Source organism: Balaenoptera ricei, chromosome 2 (genome assembly GCF_028023285.1).
Source record: "Balaenoptera ricei isolate mBalRic1 chromosome 2, mBalRic1.hap2, whole genome shotgun sequence".
Taxonomy (NCBI): Eukaryota; Metazoa; Chordata; class Mammalia; order Artiodactyla; family Balaenopteridae; genus Balaenoptera; species Balaenoptera ricei.
In genome coordinates this window covers 133,110,251-133,137,645 of record NC_082640.1, presented here as the reverse complement: position 1 = coordinate 133,137,645, position 27,395 = coordinate 133,110,251, and positions in this window count along the sequence as shown.

Sequence of the window (27,395 nt, the reverse complement as noted above, 5' to 3'; positions counted from 1 at the left end):
ATTGCATTGAGTTAGAAATTTCAGGATCATACAAGTCTGAGGCCAGCTGAAAGCTTCATATGCCCTTTATTTCTATCAAATAGAATGGTCTTGTGAGTATAGCATATTCCTATGGGCATGTCAAGATTGTGGGCAGCAGCATAAATCACATAAACTTAGGTTATGTATAGTTCCTGAAGTTTTTGCCTTCTTGCTAAAGCCTATCGATGTTCAAGAAAATGAAATTGAGGTTATCATGGGGAACATCATTGCACTGAAATTTACAAAACCCCAAATCATGCCAACCTTAATACTTCGATCATTCTTAGCAATAAGTTACTTGCTATAAGCCTCACAATACTGTTGTGCTACAACATAGTGAAGTTAATCTGCCTGACAGAAGCCTTTCTTGAGATCCATGGGCAGAGCTTAATTTGGTGAACACACCTCTGTTACAGTCTCATCATATTGCATTTCAATTGTTTGCTTCCTTGTTTGCATCCTCTCTAGGCACTTGGGGACACAGATTGTATTTTTTCATCTTTTCTTGATGAATAGTAGATACTCAATAAATATTGGTTTTTGAAAGAATGCAAAAAATGAAGAGGGCAAGAAAAATAGAAAAAGAAGGGTTCATAGGAGGGTTGATTTAGCTTTTGACTGTCAGTTGTTAATTTATTGCCTCTCAGCTCTGCATGCGCCCTTCAGTATATTCTTTGTGATAAACAAGGAAATTCCTTCAAGTATATCTCCTTTAAAGTGAGTACGATGTTAAGCTCTCTCCCAGGAGAGAACACTGGATGGACATTGCAGGAGGAAGAAGCTGTCTTGCAGTTTCTTGTGTGGAACCGGGGATTGTTGGTATGGATGTCAGAACACTGGGTGGCTCTTGCCCTAGCCATAGGCCCAAAACATGGTTCTTCCATGATCTTGCGGCCTCGGCCTGGCCATCAGCTCCCCATAGCCATCCTGCCATGGCAGCCAGGGCTACTATGTGCCTGTATTCTCTGAAGGCCTCCTCCCCCAACCAGCACCCAGACTCCCTTGCCACTGGTTGCTGTTTACCTACTCTCCCACCTGTATCATGGAAGTTGCCTATTTCTTGCCCAGCAACTCCAGACCAGCCAAGACCTAATTGAACCAGTGAAATTCTCTATTATCCGGTGGCTAAACCACACCTTCTCCAAGTCTGAATGCCTTCCAAGTTTGTGCTTCCTTGGGTGCTCTCCCTCAGCCCTAGGGTGCTATATAATGTTTCCTTATATCTTATGGTTACTCTTTATCATATGTAATGCTTCCTTATATTAATCTTCCCCTTTTAAACCTACTATGTGGTTTCTACCTCCTGATTGTACTCAAACTTCTATAGTCCGTGCTGCAGCACGCCTTTGACGGGTTAGAGTAAGTGACATACCTAAAACTAGACCCTTGCATTAGTTTGTTTATCAAAATATATTGGAGCCTAAAGAAAAGTCATAAAAATCTTTCACTCTTTCATTCTTGGCCATCAAATTTTTGTGTTTATTTTCAATCTGTTTAGTATTCCAGATTATATACTTAGTTTTGTTTTTGCTTAAGACTTATAAAATAACAATTTTGACCTGTGAACCTTAGAGACATACTTAAAAGTAAATGGAGATATGGCATCCACAGGTATAAAACTGAAGATATTTTATTCCTTCTGTTGGAAAGATTATTTTGGAATATTTGGAAAAAAAGACACTATCAAAGTCAGATGTGTATTAATCGTGAACATGAGTAAGAATACACAAAGCCAATCAAAGACATTGAAGAGAGCCATTAAGCATGCTATGAATCTGTCATATTTGACTATTCCAGTTTTTGCCAGCTATAGAAATGATGCTTTCAACTAGCAGATTTAGTCTGTCTCAGTCCCTAAGTATATCAGTTAAGATTCTTTCTGTTGCACGTGATAGAAAATCAATCCTAACTGGCTTAAAAAATACAATAAGGGGAATTTATTAGCTCACATAGCTTGAAAATCCAGGGAATAGTTCCACTTTAAGTGTTATTTGGTCAAACAATGCCATGAGGACTCATCCTCCTCTTTCCTTCTTATCTTTTTGTCCTGTTGGCTTTAGTCTTAGTCTCTAGAGGAAAAAAAATGTCACCCAGAATATCTAAGCCTACGTCTTCCTAGGTTAACACAGAAGTGAAAGCAACTTTTTCTGGGAACTCCCATCACATGCTGGCCTTCATTCCGATGGAGCAATTTGGATTACATGCCTAACCATGAACCAAAGGACTAGTACAGCATGGGTTGCATGCCCCCTTTTTGAGGTTAGATCACCATCAGAACCAGACAGAGAGTCAGTAAGGGATGGTTCTCCAGAGAAATTTAGAGAAATCTTCTCCAAGGTATGGTACCCTAAAGAACAGATAAATGCTTGGTAGGCAAGTAACAAATGTGTGCTGAACTAAATAAATCCTGAACGAGATTTCCTGGCTCTCAGTAGCTCCATAGCAGTCATTTTACTTGGACATATCTTTTGCCCCTAATCCAAGCATGACCAGTATAAGCACGTATGTGTCCACTGAGCCACAGTCTGACCCTAACCCTTGCCAGCAACACATTCTCTCAGGAACTGGCTGGATTCTTCCCTTGAAATATACAGATCACCTGTCAGGTCTGCCAGACTTTGAGTAAAGGTGTCCACTGTGGCCAGCAGTCTTAGTGTACTTATCCCACATGCAGAGGTAGTTTTTGTGTTTTTAAAACCAACCTGTCTTTGTTAACTGCTTTTGATCATTCATTGTACCTTACAGGGTCTCAAACTTGCCAAACTAAGATGGTAAATGCAGACAGTGGAGGGAGGATGCCTTTCTCTTCTCAACCTCATTTTACCCGTTAATGATAAAAGTAACTTACTTACTGAGTGCTTGCTAATAATAAGCATGCTTTATGTATATGAAATTTATGTGTATGAACACTTTATGTATATGAACTTATTTTATCCTCACAATAAACCTGCAAAAGAGATACTATTCTTTCTCTTATTTTAAAAATGAGGAAATTGAGGTAGAGAGAGATAGATAATTTGGCTAGGTTCACACAAGTAGAAAGAGGTGGACCAGGGCTTCTCCCTCAGGTAGTTTGACTTTGGAACTTGCCTTCACAACCCCACACAATGCTGCCTCTAGTGCACACCAATAGAGTCATCCTTGGTTCATTTCTAGTAACTGTGCTAGATGTGCTCTGGCTATTTTATTAAGAAATTGCCTTATTCAGATCAAGCATAGGGACGCAGCTTTCTCAGGTCTTTGGCATTTTTGCACAGTTGCTTAAATTTCTCATGCATCTTCTAGGTACATTTTAAATAGGCTCAGAGAGAGTAAGATCCTGTTTAACATACTTTGTTTACCAAAGCTTTTTTTATTTTAATTGAAGTAGAGTTGATTTACAATGTTGTGTTAGTTTCAGGTGTACAGCAAAGTGATTCTGTTATACATATTCTTTTTCATATTCTTTTCCATTATGGCTTATTACAGGATATTGAATATAGTTCCCTGTGCTATACACTAGGGCCTTGTTGTTTATCCATCCTATATATAATAGTTTGCATCTGCTAGTCCCAAACTCCCCATCCAACCCTCCTCTGCCCTACTTCCCCCTGGAAAACCACACAGAGCTTTGAATCTAAAAGTCAACTCCCATGTAGAAATATATACAGACTGCTGGCCCCTTGGCACTTCTTGCTCACATTGAACTTCCCATTGCCTCAGCTGTTTTATTAGCACTTGAAGGATGCAGAATAATAAGGCCAATCAGACCAGGGGATTGGGGATCAGACAGACCTTGGTTCAAGTTCTGACCTGCCAATTCAGATCTATGTGAACTTGGGTAGATTCATCCTCTCTAAGCTTCAGTCTTCTTATATGTAAAGTGGTGAGGAAACTGAACTTATAGAACAGAAAACTTGATTCAGCCTTGGTTAAAAAGAAAAGAAGCTACATTTCACAAACAATGGTAATGGATTAGGTCTAGGAGGAAAGAATGCAAAAAAACCTGCTGGTGAGATAAGGATTTTTAAATTCTGTGATCAAAGGGACACAGTCAAAAAAGACTGTTCCTATGAGACTGCTACTCTGGAACCTAACTTCCCAGGGTAAGTGCCTGGAAGCATTATATTTTCATTTAATTTATATAATAGATTTGTTATAGGAAACGGAATTTCTTTCTTTATGTTGTAAAAGAACTTGCTGGCTTTGTTTCTCTGTGTAAGTAGTATGGGCTCTAGCCCACGTTTCCCTGCCAGCCTGCAAGCAAATAACAGCAACCAGGGCTTCCAAATCCAAATATGATGGGAGCTTGGTTTCTTTGACAATAGGAATAATTAATAGTGTTGTTTTCAAAGCATTTATTATGAAGATTTAATGAGAAAATACATGCTCAACAAACACAGTCATAAATATTCATTCAGCAGCCCTTACTTTGACCTGGAGCCCATCTTTGTATGTCTCCTCACACACTCCCACCCCCCTCTTCCTCCCTCCCTAAACCGGGCTCTCAACTTCTGGTCCATTCTGCAAAAGTGTCAGCAGCATAGATTGTGCAAACAAGTGGCTGAAACCTTATTCAAAATTTAGAGCTCTTTTTGGTCTCAGCAGGATTTGGCTTTCATCCATGCTGTCCCACCATTGTTTCCTTGCTAGGATCTGATGAGGTACCTGCATTATTCTCTAATACCTACCCCTGAGCAATGGGCTCTATGCTTCCTTTGTCTCCGGTCTAAAATTTAACAGGATCCCCGGGCAGCTCCTGAATCTTGTAAGCTGGAAAGACTGATTTCAGTTATCCCAAATCATTTCCAGGATGTCAGAGCTTAGAATCTTTGCTTCAGCTAAGCAGAGCTGCCTGTGTTTTTTTTCTGGTTTCTCAGTGGCAGAAGCTACTAGCCACAGAAGCCACAGTTTGATATCATTTCTGTACAGTGTCTATAGTCTGTGCTTTTACTAAGTGGCTGCATAATTGTGTGGAATAAATGAATTCCTAAAGCATCCATAGTGTAAAATAAGTAAGATCTATATACAAAAATAGATCACATAGAGGCAAACACAAATGTGGCTTTTTGTTATTTGACCTGGGGTGCTTAACGAAGATTTCTGTTTTACCTGCAGTGTTTTGCTCTCAGTTATTAATGGATCAGTTTTTTTTTCCCTCCAGAGCACCCACTTGTTCTTTATATAACCTTGGATTTCTAACTAATTTTTTTATGTTAGTTAATCCCACAAATGCTCTGCAGTTTCTGAAGACAACATGATGCAACTTAAGCCCTCCTATTGTGGATGAAACAGGATTTTGTGATGTGACCATTGTCATTAGCAGGAAAGAGATCAGTGGGAAATTGAAGTTCAGGCTCATGGTATACTTGGAATGATGACTTACTATTTTTTTTTTAATATGGATACTTCGTGAAATGAAATAAGAAAGTCATGAGATAGGAGAGATGGACAGTGCAAATCATTTAGACCAAGTTAAAAATCAAGACAGAAATGTCCCTTCTCTGTTTGGTTTTTAAAAATTTTGCTTTTACATTTTGACTCACTTCTATTCTTCACTTTGCCTTAACGAAGACCTCAAATTTAAGTGGACTCAAGTTTTGTTTTCCCTGGTCTCACCTTCCTTCATTTCCTTCTCCCACCATCTTCATTAAATCTTCACATTTTCTATGAGGCCTTCATTAATAACTTATAAATTCATAATTAAATGCAACCTAAAGGGAATCTTTTTGCTTACTTAAGATATATGCATTTTCTGTGGATTAAGCATTACTGAAAGTCAGGCTTTAAAATGAAGTTTATATGATACACTTTTTATTGACATTTGGAAAATGCTTGATAATTTTGGACAGTACATTTTTTAAATTGTTTGACAAATTCCCTTGATATATGTCCCCAATCACTCCCTGATGTCTAATATTGGGTCTCTGTATACATTATATCAGCAGTCCCCAACCTTTTTGGCACCAGGGACCGGTTTCGTGGGAGACAATTTTTCCACAGACCCGGGGGGTGGGAGGGTGGGGGGATGGTTCAGGTGGTAATGTGAGTTATGGAGAGCAGCAGATGAAGCTTGACTTGCTTGCTGCCGCTCACCTCCTGCTGTGTGGCCCGGTTCCTAACAGGCCAAGTACCGGTACCAGTCCATGGCCCGGGGGTTGGGGACCCCTGCATTATATTACCTTTCTGGATTTTTTCTGAGCTTGGGATTCCTACAGTAGAGAGCTCAGGGATGGGTGATGGGGAAGATGTACATCAGATTTTTGATATTCTTTTTAAGGTGAGTTTCACCAATTACTTCCATCTGTCTTACAGTTTAGTTTCTTTAAAAAAGTACAACATATAATCATGATACTTGCTGACAACTAACAAGTAGCATAGAAGAATTGAGGATGATTATTGGGGCTGCTTTATGTAATACTAAATGAGAGGGCCACAATTTTTCTGAGGTTGGGTATATTTAGTAATAAGAGAAATTCCTATAATATCATTATCTCATTTTTTCTTTTAAAACCAGCTTTATAGTGTAATTTGCACATGGCAAATGCATCCATTAATGTTGCCGTTAGATGAGTTTTAACAAAAGTGCATACCCTTGTATCTGCCACCCTACTCTAGCTATAGAACATTTCTATCATTCCAAAATGTTTCTTCATGTTCCTTTGCATTTGATCCCCACCTCAGACAATCACTAATCAACTTTGTTCCTATAAATTAGTCTCCTTCATTTACATGTTTTTGAGATTCTTCCAAGTTTTTACATATATCAGTAGTTTATACATTTTTATTTTTATTTATGGAGTAATACTCCATTGCATGAATATACCACAGTTTGTTTATCTATTCACCTGTTGATGATCATTTGGATTGTTTCCAGTTTAAGACTATTATGAATAAAGCTGCTGTAAGCATTAGTATCCAAGTGTTTTTCTGACATATGTTTTCATTTCTCTTAGCTAAATACCTACAATAAAATTGTTTAACTTTATAAGAAACTAAGTATTTTCCTAAGTGGTTACACCATTTTATACTCTAATCAGCAATATATCAGAATTCCAGTTCCATCCAGTATGAGTTTCTTATGTATTTTGAATATCAACCACTTATTGGATAAAGTTTGCAAATATTTTCTCTGATTCCATAGGTTGCCTTTTCATTTGGTTGATAGTTTCCTTTGCTGTACAGAGATTTTTAGTTTGATACAGTCCCACTTGTTAATTTTTGCTTTTGTTGCCTGTGCTTTTGATGTAGCATCCAAAAAATCACTGCCAAGACCCACATCAAGGAGCTTTTTCTCTGTTTCCTTCTAAGAGTTTTATTGTTTTGCATATATTAAGGCATCCTTGCATCCCAGGGGTAAATCCTACTTGATCATAGTGTATGATCCTTTTAATGTGCTGTTAAATTTGGTTTACTGTATTTTGTTGAGGAAATTTGCATTTATGTTCATCAGGGATTTATGTTCATGAGGCTTGTGAGTTTCTTCTCTTGTAGTGTCCTCATCTGGCTTTGGTATAAAGGGCAATGCTGGTCTCATAAAATGAGTTTGGAAATGTTCCCTTCTTTCAATTTTTTGAAATAGTTTGAGAAGGACTGATTTTAATTCTTCTTTAAATATTTGGTAGAATTCACCCATGAGGCCATCTGGTCCTGGATTTTCTCTGTTGGGAGGATTTTGATTTCTGCTTCAATCTCCTTACTCTTTATTGGTCTATTCGGATTTTCTGTTTCTTCATGATTAAGTCTTGGTTGGTTCTATGTTCATTTTTTTTCTAGGTTATCCAATTTGTTGGCATAATTTTGATAGTAGTCTCTTATGATCCTTTGTATTGCTGTGGTATCAGTTTTAATGTCTCCTCTTTATTATCTTTTCAGGTCTTCCATTTACATCTTTAATCCATTTCAAGTGAATTTAAATATGATGTAAGATAAGGATACAATTTCATTCTTTTGCATTTGGATATTCAGTTTCTCAGCACCATTTATTGAAGAGACTATCCTTTCCCTACTGTGTACTCTTGGTGCTTTTCTCTTTTCATTCCCCTAACCGGCTAATTTCAAAAGACGTGCTTTTGAGTTTGCTGATTCTTTCTTCTGCATGATCAAGTCTGCTGTTGAAGCTTTCTGTTGAAAATTTTAGTACTCTTATTGTATTCTTCAGCTCCAGAATTTGTTTGGCTCTTTTTAATGGATTCTATTTCTTTATTAAACTTCTCATTTTGTTCATCCATTGTTTCCTGATTTTGTTTAGTGGTTTATATGTCTTCTCTTTCACCTCTCTGAGCTTCTTTAAGATGCTTATGTGAATTCTTTTCTGGGCAATTCACAGATCTTTATTTCTTTGGGGTTGGTTACTGGATCTTTATTAGTTTCCTTTGTTGATGTCATATTTGCCTGATTCTTCATGATCTGCACAGTCTTGCACTTCTGTCTCTGCATTTGAAGGATCAAACACCTCTTTCAGTCTTTACAGACTGTTTTTGGTATGTAAAGACCTCTCCTATTGGGTCTCCAGACTGATGGCATTGCCTCCATAATTGCAGTCGAGCGAGGTTGGAGTCAGGTCATGTGTCTGTTGCTTGGTCTACAGTGGGGTCCTCAGTCAGTAGGCCTGGTACTAGGGGCTCAGGTGGGTGTGGTTTCTATCTCGTCTCTGGGTGGATGGGACTGCCTCTAGCACCTTGGTCTGTGAGGCTCGTGATGGGATAAATGTCTACTTCAGTAGACATTTATCTGGGTCCCTGGGAAGGCTCCTGACATGACACTGGGTGGTCCTCTGGATGGGCAAGATTGGACCCAACTGCAACTTGAGAGGGGTTGGAACTGAGTCATGGGACTGCTTTAGGGTCCCTGGCTGGGACTGAGATCTACAGGCCTGCGTTCAGGGGCACAGAAAGGCATGCCTCCTGTCAAATTCTTGGATAAACAGGACTGCTCCTAATTGCTCATGGCTGAGCAGGACGGGATCCTGGCCACAGGGCTGCCTCATGATCTGCAGTTGGACTAAAGTCAGTGAGTCTGCCTTTGGGGGCACAGAGGAATGTTTATCCCACTGAGTCCTTGGACAGGCAGGACTGCTCCTGGACTCTGGATCAGCAGGGCTGGAGCTGAGTCACAGGGTTGCTTCAGCATCTGTGGTCAGACAGAAGTCAGCAGGCCAGCCTTGGGGCACAGATAGATTTGTCTCCCTCCAGGTCCCTGGGTGGGCAGGGCTGCTCTCTGATGCAGCTGCAAGGGGCTGGAGCCAGGTTATGGGGCTTCTCTAAGATCTGCAGTTGGACCAAGGTGAGAGGGCCTGCCTTGGGACATGGACAAGCATGGCTCTCATCCTGTCCCTGGGCGGGTAGGACCAGCAGCTAAGAGGGGCTAGAGTCAGGTCACAGGCTGCTTCTGGGTTCATAGCTGGGACTGAGATTGGTGGGCCTTCTACTCAGAATGTAACCAGGTGTGACTCTTACTGTATCTCTTGGCAGATGGTATTGGTGGCAGAACCAAGGCCAAATAGGGCTGTAGCTGAGTCCACAGGGTGGGTTGGGGCTCCTTCTGAGTCTGTAGCTGGGATTATGGTCAGTGAATCTGCTACCTGGGTGCTGGCTTGCCTTCTCAAAATGGCCCTCCTCAGTCTTTGGCTCCACTGGGGTTTTACAATTTTCTACCTGGATCTTGCAACTCCCACAAAGGCATTTTGACTGTGGATAGCTGCTAAATTATTGTTGCTGAGGGCGGATATGAGTGGGAGTGGTGGCTTCCAATTCTGCCATCTTGCTTGCAAGTCTCATTTGGACATTTTTAGGAACCTAATATTCCTTTCTCAGGCTTAGCTGGAGGGTGAGTTGCCTTCCTCCTTTGCCTTAGTCAGTAGACGAAGAAAATGTTGGCTGGTTATAATTACATGACTCACTCCCCATCATGCCCAAATTACTGCTCTACTGTGGAGGTTGGTCTTGGAGAGTGGGTGCACATCACATTTTGGTCCTCTGGGCTGTTTCAAGCAGGTAAGTTAGGTCAGAATTCCATAAATGTAAACTTAATGTTATATAACTGAATTAACTTTTATTGTCTAAGTTGGAGAACTAGAAAATTCTGCTCTATCAAGTGTGGAAAGATTGTATATGTGGGTGTCAGACTAATCTCAGCTGTAGCAACTTAATAACTACATACATTTTCTCATCTGTGGAAGGTGGGGTAATAATACCTATTTTATAGGGTCATTGAGGATTAGAAATAATTTTGTAAAACAATCTATCATAATTCCCAATATACAGTAGGCAAGTAGTGTTACTGATAACTATCATCATCATCATTATTATTATCAGCAGCAGCTTCATAAATGGAATTATATAAAATAGAGGTGCATGTGTGTGTGTGTGTGTGTGTGTGTGTGTGTGTGTGTGTGTGTGCATGTTTGTGTGTGTGTGCTTTTTTAATGCTATTAATCTAGTGGGACTATACTAGGTATTTTACTTTATATTACAGAATTGGCTATCTTCTTATAACTGAAAACAAAATTCTTCTCAGAAGTATTAACTAATATAGTTGCAGTAAACTTTGATAGCTTTCTCCCAGGTTCTCCCTCCCTCTCCAAACTTTAAGGTAGATGACATTATTTACAAATACCCAGCCCACAGACTATTTGTTGTGGTGATGGTTCTTCATAGACATAACTTACTTTGATCTTAAATAAATCATTTAATTATTGCTTATCTGGGTAATAGCAAGTAAAATCTAAGAAATATACCAAGGATAACACTTAAATATTAGTTGCAGCTCAACAACTCTTTGTGCCACTTTTCTCCCTTTATTATTTTCATGTGGGCCAGGGAACATTCTCTTTCTCTTGCTAAATAAAGTGACACTGATGTCCAGTTTCTGTCAGCTGTTTTTTTGCCTCTAAACCAGAGGTTGGCAAACTAGGGTCCATAAGCCACATGTGTCCTGCTGTCTACTTTTGTGAATAAAGCTTTATTGGAACACATGTACTCCCATTTGTTTATGTACTATCTGTGGCTGCTTTGATGCTACAGTGGCAGAGTTGAGGAGTTGCAACAGAAACCAATTGGCCCACAAAGCCTAAAATATTTACTATCTGGCCCTTTACAGAAAAAGTTTGCCAATCCCGTCTCTAAATCAACAAAATCCACATTTTGGAACTCTGCTGCCCCTTGTGGGCCACTTTTTGGCCTGCTTCATCTTGACCATTTGTAACCTAGGAGTGTTTTTTCAGAACGAACATTGAAAGGGTTTAAAATTTCTTTTTAAAATGAACATTGGCATTCCAGTTATATTTTGATTACAAAAAAATATTTTAAAATAATCATGAGTAACATTGTTGTTTTATAGTTTGCCAGAGATACACTCTTAACAAATGCTAACAATGATTTTAAGAAACAGGATGGGGAGAAAAGGAGATAGAGAAGGATAAATAGGCCTATATTTGTGCCCATAAAGATCTGAAGAATTTACACACCATTTGTAATCTTACTTGAAATTGTTTTTAGTTTCCTACCTAATTTTCAAAGCAAAGGAAAGGACACTGTTTTCCAGAAAAGTCTTGGTTCCCTCAACTGGTACTCTATGCTTGCTGTGGAGTGATAAGAAGTTCATTTTGCAAAGTAAGTTCTTGGAGATGCATGTTGTAACTGTCATCTGTCAGTGGAACAAAAAGCCATGTATGTTGACAGCTTATCTGGCTACTGCAATTTTTCAATACAGAGAACAGACTAGTACTACTGTATGATGCTAGTTATACTGGCTACGTTTGAACTTGTAGGATGAAAGTGGGAAAGCAATCATTATTGGGGAGTTGGGTGGGGGAAGACCAGACTTTCATACTTTCATATTAACTTTAATAACAGTCATGGGGGGACTACAGCAGCATACTTTTATCCAGGAAGTTTCTCTCTCTTTCTTACTCTCGCTTCTCAAATCTATTTTGAAAAGAGTATGCTCAACTGAGGCAGCTACAAAACACATGCAAACTCTTGATTTTAATAAATTACCTTAGAGCAGACAGGTGCATGATCCAACAGGTGGCTCTAAAGGATGTGAAATTAAAATGGCATAGATGCCAAGAGAAATCCTCTCTCAGAAGCCAGGCTCCAGTTTGAGTTTGTGCCAAGGGTTAGAGCTTAAAAGCTTTACAAGAAGTCATCTTGTTTCCAGTGAAACTTTGCATTGTTAAAGCTCCATTTCTTTTGTATCCATTTGAAATGAATTTTGCATTCTCTGAATCATTTTCTATTTCACAGTGATACTTTCCTTTCTAAATATTAACATTTTTCTTCACCTTGCTCTTTTCAAAATTATTAATATTCTCACTCTTTGCTGTATGCCATTTTGAAGAGTTTGATTAAAATAAGCTTTTCCATTTCCTCTTTAATGTAATTCCTTTCAGAAGCTTTTGGGGAAAATATTTCCCCGCAGGAAATGTATCTAAATTTTTAAATGATTTAATTTCAAGATGCATTTACTAAATGCTTTTTATGGTCAAAATACTGTTCTAGGAGTTTGGGGAGATACCAAAAAAAAAAAAAAAAAAAAAGGACGAAACATGGATCTTTCCTTAAAATTCTTACAATTTAGGGACATGTGAATTTTTAGTAGGTATAAAATTTTGGAAGAGAGATAGATGGATGGATAATAATAAAATAAAATATCATCAGTGTTACAATGTCTGAGTAGGTCCTAATAATAGTACAGGCAAAATAAACTGCTAAGGAACATTTTGTGTAGTTTTGAAAGGTGCTAATTCTTCACATGTGGTGGCCTTTGCTCTGTCTCCCTTGCTATATCTCCACATCAGAAAGGGTCCACATATCTTATATGTTTAGTTATTATTTTGTATCAGTTTCTCTTGGATTACAGTTCTTTTGCTCAGTTCTCTTAAATTTGTAGCAACAGAGTGGATCTACTTCGTGTACTTTTTATCCTTTCTTCAAGTCAGCCCATGCCTGTACTTGCATTAGCACAGAATCCATGGGGTTATAATTGCTGATCTAGCAACTAGCCCTCCCTACTCCCCATCTTCTCTGCCTTAATTCCTATAAGAGGAAGTAGTTAACAAAGCAGTCACCTTGTTTATGCTCCCACCTGAGTCATAACAGTAAGAACTGTCATATACTGAAGAGGAATAGTAGAGCCATGGTTGAGTACATAGTCTTTGAACCCATATTGCCCAGGTTCAAAGCCCAGCTCTGTTGATTACAAAATGAGCAGTCTGGGACAAGTTACTCACCTCACTGTTTTCTATGTCAAATCGTGATATTAATAATAGGTGACATACTCAGACGTGAGGATTAAATGCGGTTATTTCTATAAACAGTGTAGAAGGGTATTAGTGTAGAGGGAGCACTCAATAAATGTTAGGTTTTATTATTATTAGAGACAAACAGGCTTGGAAGAAAGATTTCCCTCTTCTACTTTTGAGAGAAAAAAGTTCTATCCACATTATCAGAATTTCATATGTCTGTGGTCAGTATTTGCTGTGAAAGGCCACGAATAAATGTGATGAATTGCGATGACTTTCTGAATGAAGAGGAGTTTGAGTTGTGATTTAAGAAAAAATACAGCAGAGGAAAGAGGAAGAAAGAGATTTCACAGCTGTGGGAGGAGGCAGAGGCCAGTATTGGAGAGGACCAAGCACAGGGTGCTCCAAATCCAAATGTGGCTGGGAGAGTATGTACAGTTTGTGAGGATGCTGATACTTCTGATCTTCAGGACAGTCATGTTCCAAAAGGGAGGTCACCTTGATTACTGCTCTGGAGCTACTTGGTGTCTGCTGATGTGGGACCCAGCTGTCCTGGCAGAGCTTGTTCCAAGATGGAGAGCTTCAAAACCTTTGTGGGCAAGTCTGCGCTGGAGAACTTTAAGAGAGGGGGCAACAGAGCCCACTTTTCATAAAGCTACAGTATGGTAGCCTAGAAAGATGTATCCAGAGTTGAAAATTCTGGATTAGATCCAATTGGAAAGTCCAGATTATTACCTGGTGTCATCTCTTTGAAATTTTCTACATGTTGATCATTGGTCTCCTTAACATTTCTTGAGGTCTGAAGGAGCCCTCTATAGCAAGATGATCTATTCCTCTGTTGGACAGTTCTGATTATCTTCAAGGCATTTAAACCTAGAGCTATGGACAGTCTCCTTGTTACTTATCCTTGTGGTGGTGTAGTCGCTTCCTTTGGCTCCTACAGCAGTTTGTGTGTATGTCTACCCTGGCAATGACAATACAGAGTACTATAATTGGGTGTTTAGTGCCTCTCTCTCCCATCCAACCCTGAGTTCCTTGGGGACAAGGGATGTGTCTTTTCCTTTGTTCCTGTAGCCCCTAGCATGATTCTGATTGGATATAAATGCCTACTAAATGTTAATATACTAGAGTTTTACTGACTACGGCTAATCCCTCTAACAGCTGACAAGCCATCAAAACTTTGAGGACAACTGTGACCGTAAACATGTCTCAAGTAATACTTACGCATCTATAAACAGTATTATTTGTGGAAATACGGCTTGGTATATATTTTTAAACATTCAATTTTCCTGTTCTAGTAAATGATTATATTTTATGCTTATTCCAGTTTGTGCACATCTTGAGGATGTCATAACAGTGCTGGCTGAAAGTGCTAGTTACCTCCTTAAGTCACTATTTGAAAGCTTGCTGGTGTCTGTGGCTTATCACGGGAGGTTTCGGTACTCACTCCAAACAGACTACGGTTTCTTTAACTTCAGGGATGTGCCTTTCTTCTTGGTAGCTCTTGGGCCTAGCACAGTGCCTAGCACTTTGTAAATTTTCGGTATATACCCACTGATGCATAATTAAATGAATATTTCACTAAATTATTAAATTCAATAATTTTTCTTAGAGAAAAGGAGAATCTATGTTACTTTTCACTTTTCCCCAAAGAGTTAGGGGGAATTTAGGGTTAGGGTTCCCCTGGGAATTTAACATTAGTTGAAATCAGTATGTCTTTAGTATTTTTGCTTATGATTATTTCTTTCATTTCTTGAGTGCAAATTTTGAATTAGTTTCAGAAACTGAATTTTGGAACCCCCGAGCCTTACCGTTAACCAAGTCATTTAACAGTATGGAAATGCTTTCAGAGAGATAGATTCAGGGTTTCCAGAGGAAATAATTTTCCTTCTCACCACTGAGTAGAACTTTGGAAACTGCCTTTTTACCTCATGAAGTTAGTGATAGCAGTGAGAGGTTTCTGTATCTATTCTAAATGCAACCTTCCCCAGCAGCTTTATAAAGCTTGCCCTGGCATCCCTGAACATCCCGTTAATTAAGAATTCACAGCCCTGTCTCTCCTTCATTCTTCTCCATGGCCTGTGCTGTCAGGTTTTGCTCCTCTTCCTTAGTAACAGAAACTGAAATTAGAATTCCGAGTGGAGGTGTCACTCCCCAGGAGGCTGAGAATACCACCCTCCTCTGAACTTGTTCTCTTTCAGAGCATCTGTCGGTAGTAGCTCACTTGTTAAAAGGTGGACATTTCACCATTCTGCCACTCACTTAGAAATAGTGTCTACCCTTTGGGCAAGTGGCGTCTCTGTAGAAGGAGGAGTACTAGAAACCCTCATAGTTAATAAACCATCAGTCTAACCATGCCACAAACAAACATTTTTCTCAAGTTGCCTATTGGTAGATAACTATAATTTAAAGCCTTTTGGGGATAAGTCAGGGTATTAATAGCTACCCTACTGGGTTGTTATGACTATTAAATAAGTTAATGTATTTTCATTGGTTTGCACTATGGCTGAAAGATAATAATCAGTCAAAAATCAGCTATTACTATTTTTATAATACTAAGTACATATACAACATAAATAACATAAATTGCTGATTATTTGGCTAAGTTTCTAGACAGCCTAGGGAGAAAGCGATAATCTTATTACAATTCAGCCCAAAGATTATAGTCATAAAAATGGAGGGTTAACATGCATTTTATTATATTTTATACATTTCTTTTAAATAAATTAAGTTGACAACATTGTGAATAGAAAACAGATAATTGACAAGAATAAAGGAGCTATCAGATCATTCTTAATGAATGTATGAATGTAAAAGGAGTTTGATGTATCATGATGAAGATGTAAGCTGACACAACTCTGCACCTTCTTTAGTTCCTTTTTAAAAACCTAACAGGACTGAGCCTGGTAGCTGACTTTTAAAGGCCATTTCCTTTCTTGACCTCAGTTTCAGCTTCAGTTTAAGTTTAAAAGTTTAATAAATATACAGAGAGCTGCTATGTGTATATTTAATTCTGAATAATATCAATTTTGCTTTTATTTTATATACTTCCAATTTAATGTGCCATTGGAGTGATCACTGTTTCTTTCAGTTAGAAGAAACTTGATTATTTCACTTACATTTCTATTTGAAAGAGCTAGAACAACCCGTTTTCCAAAAATAGACAATCAGTAAGGTGGGAAAGACTTTTGTAAAGTTTGTGGTATTGCTTTAGAAAAGGTAGCACAGTCCAGTTTGTAAACTTACTAATTATCTTGGCATTTCCTGAGCCTGGAACGGTTTCAAAATATATCCACCTATTTTTAATGTCATAGTCAGAATTTCTTTGCCAAAACTGACTTGAACAGACAAAGCTTAGCATGTTTTACAAAAGAGGATTATTTAAATTTATTTTTAGTAATCTGCCTCCAATTCCTCATTTACCGTTACAAACTTGCTGGGGCAGACATGTAATTTTCCTGGACATTTTCAAATTTTTGTGTGAAACTGTAAGTATATAATTGAAGGCAATTCCTTATCTCTCAACTGTAGTCACTCTGTATTTGTTTAAAAAAGAAGATGGGTAATGAATAGGAACAGGAATATCATTCAAAAAACAGAATTATTTGTAATTTTTACTATAAGTATCACAAATAGGGACCACATTCATATGCATACATAGATGAGTTTTTAGAGGTGTTTCATAAAAGTTGACCACAAAAATATTTATACAATACTGCTTGTTGTTGTTGTAGAAATTCAGTCAAGAGGTAATGGTTTTACAATGATCCTGGGAAGTATAAGGCTTCTGGATATACAATCGTCCTGCGGTATCTGCAGGTGATTTGTTCCAGGATCCCCATTGATACCAAAATGTATGGATGCTCAAGTCCTTTATACAATCATCTGGTATTTGCATATAACCTAGGCACATCCTCCCATGTACTTTAAGTCATCTCTAGATTACTTAAAATACCTAACACAATGTAAATGCTATGTAAACACTTGTAAATACACATAAATAAAATGTAAATGCTATGTAAATAGTTGCTGGTGAGAGGCAAATTCAAATTTTGCTTTTTGGAACTTTCTGGATTTTTTGTTTGTTTGTTTGGGAATATTTTCCATCTGTGGTTGGCCTAATCTGGGGATGCAGAACCTGTGGATAGGGAGGCTGACTGTTTTTCAAGCATAGAGACCATAGAATTTCCCGATAGATTGGCTGTAGCTTTGAGAGAAATAAAGGAATCAAAAATGGCAGGAATGACCCCCAGGGATTTAGTCTAAGCAACTGGAAGGGTGAAATCACCATCCTGTGAGATGCAAAGGCTAAAGATGGAGCAGGTTTTTGGGGAACATGTTGAGTTTTAGAAATGTTAATTTTGAGGTGCCTGTTACATATGAATGTAGAATATCTTCCCTTTGTTCTCCAAGATCTTTTCTCTAGTCTTCTTTATTTTGCTCTCTGTCCCAGGAAACTGATATATACTCATTTCGTCAGTGGGATCCCTTTGCTCTTCAACTTCTGATTATGTTCAGCCAATGTGAAGCTCGCAGACTAGAGAGGAAAGAGAATGAGATCATGGATCTATTTTCCTGGCTTCCTCACAGTGAGGTTTTACTCAAGTTCTCTGTGTTACCTGATCAGATATTACTTCTGTTCTCCTGGAGGTCTCATCTACACAATTCTGACCTTTCAGTTTCTAGTAACAACCCTTTCCCCTCATCACTTCATACTTATGGGTCTTAACAGCTCTGCTGCTACTGACCCAGAGTCACTGTACTATCTACCATGGTTCCCTTACACTCTGCCCACAACTTTGTGAATGGACAGCTTGTCAATACACCCTCCTCAAATTTCCTAAGTTTACTGTGCCTGTTTCTATTTCTTATCTGGACCCTGTATGATATAGTATCAAAGTTGTGCTGGAGTACAACGTTGATTATACAGGTCTGGAGTTCAGAAAAGAGGTCTGATTTAGAGATATAAATTGGGATTCATTAGCATATAGATGGTATTTAAAGTCATGAATCTGGAAGAGATTATCAAGAGAATAAATATAGATAGAGAATAGAAAAAGAACAAGTACTGGGTTTATTCTGGAAAAAAAATAGGAACCTGTAAAAGAATCCAAGAAAGAGTAACCAGTGAGGTTAAAGGAAAACCATGAGTGTGGTATCCCAGCCAAATGAAGAAAGCACAGCAAAGAGAAGGGGTATGATCAGCTGTGTCAAATACTCCTAATAGCCAAGTATTGTCAGGACAGAAAACTGACCATTGGACTGAATAACATGATAGAGATAAAAACCCAACTGAAGTAGTTTCAAGAGAGAATGGGTGGTGGGATTGGAAACAAAAGAGTACAGACAATTTTTTGAAGAGTTTTGCTGCAATGGGATGCAAAACAATGGGGTGGTAGATGGTGACAGAGGTGGAGTCAACATAAAAAGAAAGGAGAACTTTCTATACTTATTCTCTTGGTAATCTCTTCCAGATCCACAACTTTAAGTACCACGTCCATGCATACACTTTAATGCAAGTGAAATTCCAGGGGATAGAAATAGAATGTGCCAAGGTCTGGATCAGAGAGAAATCATGGTGCATTGGGGGAACTGAGAGATTGCAAGTAGCTCAACATGGCTGTAGGATGGAGCCAAGCAGAGCTGAGGCCCTTAGTCAAATAGCGTAAGAGGCACTGAGTCCTGTTCAACGACCATGTGAATGAGCATGCGAGTGGATCCTCCTTCAGCTGAGACTTGAGTTCTCTGCAGCTTCAGCTGACACCTTGTGCGAGACTCTGAGCCAGAAGACCCAGCTAAGCCATGCCCAGATTCATGACCTACAGAAACTAGGAGGTAATAAAATTTAAATCATTTGGTTGTGGAGTCATTAACAAATACAATATTTCAGAAAAATCACTCCAGCTAACATCAAGGACAGATTAAAGAGGCAAGACTGGAAGCAGTCACTCCAATAAGGAGGCTATGTGCAGAAACTCAGGCAAGAAGTGACAGTTGCAGGTTACTGTACTCCCCTGACACCTTCTGGAATGATCTTTCTCCCTTCTAGTTTTCCCTGCAGCTGTCAGTCCTCAGAATATTTCCCTCACTTCTGTAGGCCAGCCTAATTTCCAGTCCTGGTGTCTCTGACATTGACCTATTTTGCTGCAGTTAAGTCTTCTGTTTGCACCTATATTATAAGAAATACCCTGTGGCCTTGAAAATTCTAGAAAAGAAGATTTCAACTTAATTTACTTGGCTGCTTAAAATTCAGCACATCAATTTTAAGTGCTGTATGTAATTTGAAAGGTAGCAGATTATACAGTTTCCACCCATCAATGTTTTAGCATGAATAACTTTATTAAAATAACAGGAACAGGACCCTGAGAAAGTAGAACACGGAACAGATGGCTATTTTCATGCATGAAAGAAAAGCATACTTACTCCAGTGTCCAGTGCCTGGCACATAGTTGGTGTTCAGTAAATACTGAATGAATTAACGAACTGGTATATAAGAGCTGGGATGAGGAGACTTTTACATTCAGGGAAGAATATGAGGGCACAGGAGGAGGCTGGGGTAGTAATGAGAGGAGAAAGCGAGGCATGAAAAAGGAATTTGGGAGAAGGTACCAACTTCACAGTTTTGTCTAGACCTATCCATGCTTAACTGTTTTTTTTTTTTTTTTCTCTCAAGAGCTGTGAAGTATTCCCTTTATTTTTTTTACATTAATTTTTATTGGAGTATAGTTGCTTTATAATTTTGTGTTAGTTTCTACTGTACAGCAAAATCAATCAGCTATATATATATATATATATATATATATCTCCCCTCTGTTTTTTGGATTTCCTTCCCATTTAGGTCATTACAGTGCATTAAGTAGAGTTCCCTGTGCTATACAGTATGTTCTCATTAGCTATCCATTTTATACATAGTATCAATAGTGTGTAAGTGTTAATCCCAACCTCCCAATTCCTCCCCCTTCCCTTTTCCCCCTTGGTGTTCATACATTTGTTCTCTATGTCTGTGTCTCTATTTCTGCTTTGCGAATAAGATCATCTATACCATTTTTCTAGATTCCACATATATGTGTTGATATACGATATTTGTTTTTCTCTTTCTGACTTACTTAAACTGTGTATGACATTCTCTAGGCCCATCCACGTCTCTACAAATGACCCTAAGGAAAAACAGACATCCTGATAAAGCTGAAGATTAGCATATCGTTCAGAGGATCTGAGGCAGTGCTTTCTATTGCACAGAGAAAAAAAAATGGGTTATTTTGTTTCTTAAATATTCATGCAGTTGCTATAGATACAGTTTCTGGAGAAACACACTCGACTTACTCTGTTAATATCAGAGAAAGGTCAATTAAAAGAGGCTTCCAATGTGCTCTTTGATTACAGGTAAAATTCTATAAAATTTCCGGTCTGTGGAATCAAAAGAAATCCTTCTTATTTTCTCCCTCTTTGGTAGGTTTGGAGAGTTTTAGTGTAGGGGTGCTACTGAGCTGTATCTAATGTTATACTGATAGGCTGTGTTTACAGGAACCAGAAGGGATTGTAGGATTATTGTAATTGAAAAAATCCAACTAATAATGGAAGACATTAAGCAACAATGCCAAAAAGGATTAAATATTTCTTGTTTCCCATTTCTAATTATACAATTGTCATTTCTGTTTAATTTTAGAATGCTCATGGCATGATTTAACTATGAGTTTAATTTTACTATCATATACTGAGGATAAAGATTAAGGATTTTGTCTGTATTTTCTCCAAATTTTATTATTTTTCATTGGATTTTCACTTAAATGTGCAAAATAGTTATATGATTTATTTTAACCTTAAGATTAAACAAATGAATTGAGCATCATATTGATGATATTAGAAATTATTGTGCGTTTTGCTGTTTCTAAATAAAATGGAGAATTTAAATGTACTAGGATCATACTTTGTAATGCAAGAAGTTTTTACATAGTGCCCTGTGTTTATTTTTTATTTATTTATTTATTTTCTATGGACACGATTTATTTAACAAAGCATATTCAAGCACATTCGACCTTTACAAAATATAATACCTTATATATTTTTCTATTTAACATAATAAAATACTTTATGTTATAACAACAGATTTTCTTCCAGATCAAAATTACCCAGTTAGACTCTTCAGTACTCAGAAGAAACTGACTTCACCCCTCCCAGCCCAGGGGATTTACAGCTAACAAATTCTAGGAATATTTCAGTCCAATGTAATAGATGGCTCCGTGAAGTGGATTTCTAATCCTAGATCAGGGAACAAACAGATGACCTTAAAGATAATTCTTTTTTTTTAAATTTTATTGAAGTATAGTCGATTTACAGTGTTGTGTTAATTTCTGCTGTACAACAAAGTGATTCAGTTATACATATATATATTCTTTTCCATGTTCTTTTCCATTATGGTTTATTACAGGGTATTGAATATAGTTCCCTGTGCTATACAGTAGGACCTTGTTGTTTATCTATCCTATAAAGATGATTCTTTCCAGTAATTATGTGAAGGATTGAAGGTGTTAGCTAATGTTATGGTGGTAATCACTTTGCAATATATAAGAGTGTCAAATCCACATGTACACCTTAAAATTACAAAATGTTATATACCAATTATATCTCAATAAAGTTAGGAGATATAAAAAGATAGATTCTTATTCTAAGACCAGTTTACATATTTATCATCTGTCTCCCTTCACCAGAATGTTATCTCTATGAGAAGAGTTTCTTTTCTTTTTTTTTTTTTTTAAACATCTTTATTGAAGTATAATTGCCTTACAATGGTGTGTTAGCTTCTGCTTTATAACAAAGTGAATCAGTTATACATATACAATATGTTCCCATTTCTCTTCCCTCTTGCATCTCCCTCCCTCCCACCCTCCCCATCCCACCCCTCTAGGTGGTCACAAAGCACCGAGCTGATCTCCCTGTGCTATGTGGCTGCTTCCCACTAGCTATCTATTTTACATTTGGTAGTGTATATATGTCCACGACACTCTCTTACCCTGTCACATCTCACCACACCCCCTCCCCATATCCTCAAGTCCATTCTCTGGTAGGTCTGTGTCTTTATTCCCGTCTTGCCACAAGGTTCTTCATGGCCTTTTTTTTTTTTTTTTCCCCCTTAGATTCCATATATATGTTAGCATACTGTATTTGTTTTTCTCTTTCTGACTTACTTCACTCTGTATGACAGACTCTAACTCCATCCACCTCATTACAAATACCTCCATTTCATTTCTTTTTATGGCTGAGTAATATTCCATTGTATATATGTGCCACATCTTCTTTATCCATTCATCTGTCGATGGACATTTAGGTTGCTTCCATGTCCTGGCTATTGTAAATAGAGCTGCAATGAACATTTTGGTACATGACTCTTTTTGACCTATGGTTTTCTCAGGGTATATGCCCAGTAGTGGGATTGCTAGGTCGTATGGTAGTTCTATTTCTGGTTTTTTAAGGAACCTCCATACTGTTCTCCATAGTGGCTGTATCAATTTACATTCCCCCCAACAGTGCAAGAGTGTTCCCTTTCCTCCACACCCTCTCCAGCATTTATTGTTTCTAGATTTTTTGATGATGGCCATTCTGACCGGTGTGAGATAATATCTCATTGTAGTCGTGATTTGCATTTCTCTAATGATTAATGATGTTGAGCATTCTTTCATGTGTCTGATGGCCATCTGTATATCTTCTTTGGAGAAATGTCTATTTAGGTCTTCTGCCCATTTTTGGATTGGGTTGTTCGTTTTTTTGTTATCGAGCTGCATGAGCTACTTGTAAATCTTGGAGATTAATCCTTTGTCAGTTGCTTCATTTGCAAATATTTTCTCCCATTCTGATGGTTATCTTTTGGTCTTGTTTATGGTTTCCTTTGCTGTGCAAAAGCTTTTAAGTTTCATGAGGTCCCATTTGTTTATTTGTGTTCTTATTTCCATTTCTCTGGGAGCTGGGTCAAAAAGAATCTTGCTGTGATGTATGTCATAGAGTGTTCTGCCTATGTTTTCCTCTAAGGGTTTGATAGTGTCTGCCCTTACACTTAGGTCTTTAATCCATTTTGAGTTTATTTTTGTGCATGGTGTCAGGGAGTGTTCTAATTTCATACTTTTACATGTAGCTGTCCAATTTTCCCAGCACCATTTATTGAAGAGGCTGTCTTTTCTCCACTGTATATGCTTGCCTCCTTTATCAAAGATAAGGTGACCATATGTGTGTGGGTTTATCTCTGGGCTTTCTATCCTGTTCCATTGATCTATATTTCTGTTTTTGTGCCAGTACCAAACTGTCTTGATTACTGTAGCTTTGTAATATAGTCTGAAGTCAGGGAGCCTGTTTCCCCCAGCTCCATTTTTCGTTCTCAAGATTTGTTTGGCTATTTGGGGTCTTTTGTGTTTCCATACAAATTGTGAAATTTTTTGTTCTAGTTCTGTGAAAAATGCCAGTGGTAGTTTGATAGGGATTGCAGTGAATCTGTAGATTGCTTTGGGTAGTAGAGTCATTTTCACAATGTTGATTCTTCCAATCCAAGAACATGGTATATCTCTCCATCTATTTGTATCATCTTTAATTTCTTTCATCAGTGTCCTATAATTTTCTGCATACAGGTCTTTTGTCTCCTTAGGTAGGTTTATTCCTAGATATTTTATTCTTTTTGTTGCAATGGTAAACGGGAGTGTTTTCTTAATTTCACTTTCAGATTTTTCGTCATTAGTGTATAGAAATGCAAGAGATTTCTGTGCATTAATTTTGTATCCTGCTACTTTACCAAATTCATTGATTAGCTCTAGGAGTTTTCTGGTAGCATCTTTAGGATTCTCTATGTATAGTATCATGTCATCTGCAAATAGTGACAGCTTTACTTCTTCTTTTCTGATTTGGATTCCTTTTATTTCTTTTTCTTCTCTGATTGGTGTGGCTAACACTTCCAAAACTATGTTGAATAATAGTGGTGAGAGTGGGCAACCTTGTCTTGTTCCTGATCTTAGTGGAAATGGTTTCAGTTTTTCACCATTGAGGACAATGTTGGCTGTGGGTTTGTCATATATGGCCTTTATTATGTTGAGGAAAGTTCCCTCTGTGCCTACTTTCTGCAGGGCTTTTATCATAAATGGATGTGGAATTTTGTCGAAAGCTTTCTCTGCATCTATTGAGATGATCATATGGTTTTTCTCCTTCAATTTGTTAATATGGTGTATCACATTGATTGATTTGCGTATGTTGAAGAATCCTTGCATTCCTGGGATAAATCCCACTTGATCATGGTGTATGATTCTTTTAATGTGCTGTTGGATTCTGTTTGCTAGTATTTTGTTGAGGATTTTTGCATCTATGTTCATCAGTGATATTGGCCTGTAGTTTTCTTTCTTTGTGACATCTTTGTCTGGTTTTGGTATCAGGGTGATGGTGGCCTCGTAGAATGAGTTTGGGAGTGTTCCTCCCTCTGCAATATTTTGGAAGAGTTTGAGAAGGATAGGTGTTAGCTCTTCTCTAAATGTTTGATCGAATTCACCTGTGAAGCCATCTGGTCCTGGGCTTTTGTTTGTTGGAAGGTTTTTAATCACAGTTTCAATTTCAGTGTTTGTGATTGGTCTGTTCATATTTTCTATTTCTTCCTGGTTCAGTCTCGGCAGTTTGTGCATTTCTAAGAATCTGTCCATTTCTTCCAGGTTGTCCATTTTATTGGCATAGAGTTGCTTGTAGTAATCTCTCATGATCGTTTGTATTTCTGCAGTGTCAGTGGTTACTTCTCCTTTTTCATTTCTCATTCTATTGATTTGAGTCTTCTCCCTTTTTCTCTTGATGAGTCTGGCTAATGGTTTATCAATTTTGTTTATCTTCTCAAAGAACCAGCTTTTAGTTTCATTGATTTTTGCTATTGTTTCCTTCATTTCTTTTTCATTTATTTCTGACCTAATCTTTATGATTTCTTTCCTTCTGCTGGCTTTCGGGGTTTTTTGTTCTTCTTTCTCTAATTGCTTTAGGTGCAAGGTTAGGTTGTTTATTCGAGATGTTTCCTGTTTCTTGAGGTAGGCTTGTATTGCTATAAACTTCCCTCTTAGCACTGCTTTTGCTGCGTCCCATAGGTTTTGGGTCGTCGTATCTCCATTGTCATTTGTTTCTAGGTATTTTTTGATTTCCCCTTTGATTTCTTCAGTAATCACTTCGTTATTAAGTAATGTATTGTGTAACCTCCATGTGTTTGTATTTTTTACACATCTTTTCCTGTAATTGATATCTAGTCTCATAGCGTTGTGGTCGGAAAAGATACTTGATACGATTTCAATTTTCTTAAATTTACCAAGGCTTGATTTGTGACCCAAGATATGATCTATCCTGGAGAATGTTCCATGAGCACTTGAGAAAAATGTGTATTCTGTTGTTTTTGGGTGGAATGTCCTATAAATATCAATTAAGTCCATCTTGTTTAATGTATCATTTAAAGCTTGTGTTTCCTTATTTATTTTCATTTTGGATGATCTGTCCACTGGTGAAAGTGGGGTGTTAAAGTCCCCTACTATGATTGTGTTTCTGTCGATTTCCCCTTTTATGGCTGTTAGTATTTGCCTTATGTATTGAGGTGCTCCTATGTTGGGTGCATAAATATTTACAATTGTAATACCTTCCTCTTGGATCAATCCCTTGATCATTATATAGTGTCCTTCTTTGTCTCTTGTAATAGTCTTTATTTTAAAGTCTATTTTGTCTGATATGAGAATTGCTACTCCAGCTTTCTTTTGATTTCCATTTGCATGGAATATCTTTTTCCATCCCCTCACTTTCAGTCTGTATGTGTCTCTAGGTCTGAAGTGGGTCTCTTGTAGACAGCATATATATGGGTCTTGTTTTTGTATCCATTCAGCCAGCCTGTGTCTTTTGGTGGGAGCATTTAATCCTTTTACATTCAAGGTATTTATCGATATGTATGTTCCTATTCCCATTTTCTTAAATGTTTTGGGTTTGTTATTGTAGGTGTTTTCCTTCTCTTGTGTTTCTTGCCTAGAGAAGTTCCTTTAGCATTTGTTGTAAAGCTGGTTTGGTGGTGCTGAACTCTCTCAGCTTTTGCTTTTCTGTAAAGGTTTTAATTTCTCCATCAAATCTGAATGAGATCCTTGCTGGGTAGAGTAATCTTGGTTGTAGGTTTTTCTCCTTCATGACTTTAAGTATATCCTGCCACTCCCTTCTGGCTTGCAGAGTTTCTGCTGAAAGATCAGATGTTAACCTTATGGGGATTCCCTTGTATGTTATTTGTTGTTTTTCCTTTGCTGCTTTTAATATGTTTTCCTTATATTTAATTTTTGACAGTTTGATTAATATGTGTCTTGGCGTGTTTCTCCTTGGGTTTATCCTGTATGGGACTCTCTGTGCTTCCAGGACTTGGTTAACTATTTCCTTTCCCATATTAGGGAAGTTTTCAACTATAATCTCTTCAAATATTTTCTCAGTCCCTTTCTTTTTCTCTTCTTCTTCTGGGACCCCTATAATTCGAATGTTGGTGTGTTTAATGTTGTCCCAGAGGTCTCTGAGACTGTTCTCAGTTCTTTTCATTCTTTTTTCTTTATCCTGCTCTGCAGTAGTTATTTCCACCATTTTATCTTCCAGGTCACTTATCCTTTATTCTGCCTCAGTTATTCTGCTATTGATCCCATATAGAGTATTTTTAATTTCATTTATTGTGTTTTTCATCGTTGCTTGGTTCCTCTTTAGTTCTTCTACGTCCTTGTTAAATGTTTCTTGCATTTTGTCTATTCTATTTCCCAGATTTTGGATCATCCTTACTATCATTATTCTGAATTCTTTTTCAGGTAGACTACCAATTTCCTCTTCATTTGTTAAGTCTGGTGTGTTTTGACCCTGTTCCTTCATCTGCTGTGTGTTTTTCTGTCGTCTCATTTTGCTTTTCTTACTGTATTTGGGGTCTCCTTTTCACAGGCTGCAGGTTCGTAGTTCCCGTTGTTTTTGGTATCTGTCCCCAGTGGCTAAGGTTGGTTCAGTGGGTTGTGAAGGCTTCCTGGTGGAGGGAACTAGTGCCTGAGTTTTGGTGGATGAGGCTGGATCTTGTCTTTCTGGTGGGCACGTCCACGTCTGGTGGTGTATTTTGGGGTGTCTGTGGCCTTATTATGATTTTAGGCAGCCTCTCTGC